Consider the following 6,000-nt stretch of genomic DNA (forward strand, 5'->3'; position numbering starts at 1 on the left):
TAATTGATGTTTCAATTCATTTTATTCAACATGAATTAAAATGAAAAAAACAAAAATTAAAAACTTTGTTAATTTTTAATATATTTTCTACTAACAATGAAGATGAATTAAAATTTTTTAAAAATTATCAATTAGAAGATTATAAAACTTATGTTTCAATTCATCCAATTGAGAATTAATTAAAAATAAAAATACTGTAGTTATTTTTTAAATCCTCGATTAAATATAGAATTATTTGCTCATTGAGTTGAAGATCTACCCATCTAATTCAAAACGATTCTTGTACTCTTGTAATCTTATAGAAATATGATATTTCTGGATAGATTTAGTTTAAATGCAAGCTTTTTATTTATATGGAAAATGTAGCTGTTTATAAACTAGGGTTCTGCCAATCTCCTTGCATTAATGTTGAAATTCAATAAATAAAAAGAAACAAAAATTACAAGAGGCATGAAAATGAGAGACATCCTTCAAATAAAAATAATAAAATTAACTTTTCATTAAGAACTCAATATTATCGTATCTTATAATTTAGAACTCAAAAACGCAATTTGCAAAAGCAAAACCATCCCATCATCATGCAAGTCATTCGTTGATTCAAGAACTAATTACTAACCTATTTGTTTTTGTGTTAAAAAATATTTTTAAAAAAATTTAATTTTTTTTAAATCAATATTTTTTGATATTTTTATATTATTTTGATGTACTGATGTCAAAAATAATTTTAAAAAAATAAAAAAAATATTATTTTGATGTATTTTCAAGTAAAAATCACTTTGAAAAGCAACCGCAATTATATTTTTAAAAGCTCCATCGGTCGTCTTAAACACTTAAGTTTTTATTTCTCTAAAATGAAAGATATTTATTTGAGTTTTCACATAAAAAATTGATATGAGTTCAAGTATTGATTTCCATTTCAAGGTAGAAGAAGAGGAAAAAATAAAAACTAGAAAATCGTCAGATGTGGGTGGGAAACCTATTTTTATTATTAGTAAGGAAAAAAAAAACAACTTGACAGTGATACCAGAGTCGTTGTATCATGATTGAAGAAGTGAAACACTTAAACCTCCTCTTATTAATTAGGGATAATAAAAAATAAATAAACTTCTAAGATTTTATTAATTTTTTTTATTAAAATGGATATCCGGGTCAGTTTCCACACACCTCAACTAATCCCACAAGCTCTGAAGTTAACGACCATGAGATTTTATTAATTCTTTACTTTCCCCTTGTAGACACTTTGAATCAATTAAAAATTTAAAAAATAATAAAAAGATAAAATTACACTTGTATATAATATAACATAAATGATAGTTATTATGTCAAATTTTTTTTTTTCCTGATTTCTTTTCTTTACTTCTTTCCCTTCTCTGCCTTCCTTTCTCAGTAAGGGTTCTATAACCAATAAAAATAAATTCGAGGAACCACCTTCAAAATCTCAAAAACTCTAAATCTTTCGTTGTAGAAACGGTGTGACTGTGGATATTATCGTTGACAGTCCGTTGGAAAGGGCTAAAAAGATTGTTAACTTTTTATGAGATCTTCTTCTTCTTCTTCTTCTTTAACAGAGCCACTTATCAAGGAAAAGAGAAAAAATGGCTAGCTCAAATATTTATCATTTTGGGATGATGAATGATGGTAGTGTGGAGTGTAAGTTTTGTTTTGTGGGCATCTATTTGCCAAAGAGATGAGCGTGTTTGGAAGTGTGGTTATGGTTGCTTTTCAAAGTGTTTTTTATTCGAAAACGTATTAAAATAATATTTTTTTATTTTTAAAAAATTATTTTTGATATCAGCACATCAAAATAATTAAAAAAACACCAAAAAAATATTAATTTGTGACATCAGCGCATCAAAATGATCAAATATTAAGTTTTGTTTTGTGGGCATCCATTTGCCAAAGAGACTTCTATTTCGAAGATCCACCAACAATTTAACTCAATATATTAACTATAATTAAAACTGATTAATGTTTTACTGTAGCGCATAATACTGTTCACTATTAGTGAATTCACTGTGGATGCATTGTGAGTGCTTTCACTGTGGACTGTAAGAGCTTTCATTGTGAACTGCACTGTTTGGCAGGGATGTTATTGGGCTGGAGGGTAAGGGTGCCAGCCTGGAGGCAAGCCCCCTGGGGCTCAGTCTGCCCGGCCTTGGGGCTGGGGGCAGACCAGGGCACTAGGCGCGTCGCCACCTGGAGCTTGGTTTGCCCAGCCTTGGACGCTGAGGCAGACCAAGAACGCACGTGGCGCTTTGGCTGCCACGCCCACAGGCAAGTCACCCAAGCGTCGTGTGGCACTTGATTTCCTTTCTCTAGGATGCAGGCCAAGCGCCACGAGGCGCTTGGGCTGCCCGTATTTTTAGTATAATTATATTAAAAATATATTTTTTTAGTATAATTAATGTTTAGAGTATTAATGGTAAAAATATTATTGTTTGTTTTGTTGATATTATTTTTTTAGTATAATTAATATTAAAAGAATTATTATATTATTTCTTAATATATTTTTTTTAGTATAATTGATAGTATTGGTATTAAAATTATTATTATTATTTTAGTCTAATTAATAGTGTTGATCTCAAAACTATTATTATTTGTTCTATTAATATTATTTTTTAGTATAATTAATAGTATTAGTCTCTAAAATATTATTATATTTGATGTTATAAATAATATTATTTTTATAATAATTCATATTATTGCTACTAAAAAATATTATTATTTGTATTATAAATATTATTATTTTCATTAAAATTTATAAGAGTATAAATATTATTATGGATAAAATACATTTCTAATTCAACAAACCCTAAAAAAAGTTCCACTTGAACTTAAAGCCCTCACAAGAGCTAAAGTGGGGTAACTCTTATACCATTGAAGCACCATAAGTTTTATCAATCAAAAGTGCTAGTTGGAGTTACTTTTGGGGTAAATGCATCTTATATCGAGAATCTTATTCATTTACAACTAATATAGGATTGAAACTTGACAACGTTAAAATTTTAAAAATTATATGCCATGGATAATATCGTTGTTGCTTATTTGATTTTATTGTAAATAATTTTACATGAAAGTAAAAACTAAAAACAATGTACTAAATTTAATAATTTTTTATTATTCAATATGTTAAAATGTCAGGTTAATTTTATTTACACATGTAAGAAACTTTATGTTATTATATGACACCAATGTCACTTGTATTCACCTCTCTTATCGCCAATAATTCTCATATGATAGGATCATTCTTAGAATATTGGATTTTAATTGTGCTGTGAAACCCGTGAGCACTTGGTCACATAACCCATACGTAAATGATACAACTCCTAAAAAATCTATGAAAATAGATATGGAAGTGTGATATATAAATTACCTTACACCCAAGCACCAACATTACTAGAATTTGAAACCCTCACCTAACAAATAACGATTCATAAACTAGAAGTATAAGATGACACCACAAAGACATTTGTTTTTTGATAAGTCGATTTAGTTCGTTAGAGAACCATAGTAAAAGAGAAAACTCACCCTCACACACTCATAAAAAGAGATGTGGCAATCTAAATTGTTATTAAACAAAAACGTGAAACTAATACTTAGGTTGTATGGATGTTTTTATATGTGTAATAACCCAAGTTAAACTATAGAATACTCAAGATGTGGACTTGTGTAAAGCCAACAAACAATCAGACTCAAACCTTTAATTAAACAAGTCTAAATACTGATAATCAAGTCAAAAATATAAAAATTAAAATTAAAATAAAGGTCTGAAGCATGCTATCCTAAATAACAAAGAAAATAACATAAAAAAATCTTTATTTCCTAGCCTAAAGAGTCCTCTTGGTTGAATAATCCTTCCTTATAGCTTTAGGATTAACTATCGACTTTAGGAATTCCAAATAAATTAGGAGACTCAATTTTGACTTGAAGATCTTTGTTGTTGCCTCTAGATTTTCCTTGTATAGCTTGGTTTCCTTGCTTTACTTGGACAAGAATAATGATTATTTTCTCCTTAGTTGCCGACTTTATTAGTTTTCTTCCTAGACCAGGAGAATTATTAAATAATCCTTCCTATCTTATAAAACATATCTATCACCCCTTAGTTTCCATGGTGGATTAGGAAACCTTTTCTTTTGAATGTTAAGAATCCTCTCCCATTAAAGATCTGATCTAGCTGAATTTACCATGCATAAAAAAAAATTTACTAACTTTTAATCCCTGTAATATTGAGAAATCTTACCCAAACAAGGTTGTTATAAGGCTAGACATATCAGGTCCATGTTGCATATGGATTGGGCTTTTCTTGCACTTGAATTAGATGAATTAAAGGCTGTTTTATAAGCTCCACTTGAAATGAGATGACCCTTATATTAGTAAAAAGTGTTAATTGGAGTTGCCTTTTGAGTAATTGGATCTTACATGTACATTGAGAATTATATTAATTTACAATTGATTCATGCTAGATAATATTAAAATTTAAATAATTACATGATATATAGATAATTTTTTTTATTAACGTAGGTGTTCAGGCTAGTTGCGCGCACCTCGATTAATCTCATGAGCCCTGAAGTTAATGATCATGTAGCCTTCAATGGGCCTGAGGTTTGTGAGATTCGAATTGGTGACCTTTAGAAAACAAACTCATGGTTTAACCAATTAAATTACACCTCTCAGAGTTAATATATATATATAATATTATTATTGCTTATCCGTATTTATAATAAATAATTGTATACATAAATAAAAAACCAAACACTATATGCTAGTTGCAAATAATTTATATAGAATAGAATTAATCCTGCATTTTTGTTGCATGTAAAAGCTAGAAAAATAGGGAGTCAAAAGGGCTGAAATTAGATCACTTTTATACCATTATAACATCACATGTTCATCGATCAAAGTTCTGGTTGGAGTTATATTTTGAGTAATTAAACCTTACACATATTAGGAATTTTATTGATTTATAACTAATGTATGATCAAAAAACAAAATTAATAAAATTTAAATAATTACATGACATATAATATTATTGTTGTTTATTAGCTTTCATTATAAATAATTGTATACTCGAGTAAAGAAAAACACTATATACGATATCCGATAGCTTTTCTTAAATTGTTAAACACATCAAACTATTTTTATTTTACACATATAAGGAATTTTATGTTTTACATGAAATGAACGTCTTTCATATTTTATTTTTTTGGGGAATTTTAATTTTTTTTTATTTAAAATTAAAATTTTTATATTTTCATATTGTGTTGATATATTAATATTAAAAATAATTTTTTTAAAATAAAAAAATATTATTTTAATATATTTTTAAATAAAAAATAATTTAAACTACAATTTATCATATTCTTGAACCAAACTGCTATTAGTTGCCAACCTTTTTATATATATATATATATATATATATGATGGGTATTGCATTTTAATTGAAAAGCAAGAGGTCAAGGACACGGCTATATGTTTCAAACGGCTATTCATGCTTAGGATTTACTTTTTTGAGCATTCCAGCCTCGCACGTGACACGTACAAAAAAAAAAGATTATTCACTTCACAACACGCGTCTGATTGAAATACAATTACAGATAATAATGATAATTACGGAAGTAAAAACCGAATAGCATTTTAAAAAACCTTTGAACAGGTTGACCACGTCAGACTAATCTTATTTACACGTGTAATTAATTTATCTTGAGACCTTGGATTTGAAAGCATTTTTTAGATTTAGCATATATTAAGATTCAACTACTCGCGCAGATAACACATCATTGTTCTTCACCTGCTCGTTGCCACAAACTATATAATAAATGCATTGCGTCTAAGTATGCATGAGTGATTTAACTTTAGTGTAAGAGATTTTACACCGAGGTGCCTTTCATGGATACAAACGAGAAGCTTTTATATTGAAGGGTCCAAAGTATACAATATCAAAACTCCAAGGACCATTTAATAATTAAAAACAAAAATAAAATAAACAGTCAATTAAGATAA

This window comes from Populus trichocarpa, chromosome 9 (genome assembly GCF_000002775.5).
Source record: "Populus trichocarpa isolate Nisqually-1 chromosome 9, P.trichocarpa_v4.1, whole genome shotgun sequence".
NCBI classification, from domain to species: domain Eukaryota; kingdom Viridiplantae; phylum Streptophyta; class Magnoliopsida; order Malpighiales; family Salicaceae; genus Populus; species Populus trichocarpa.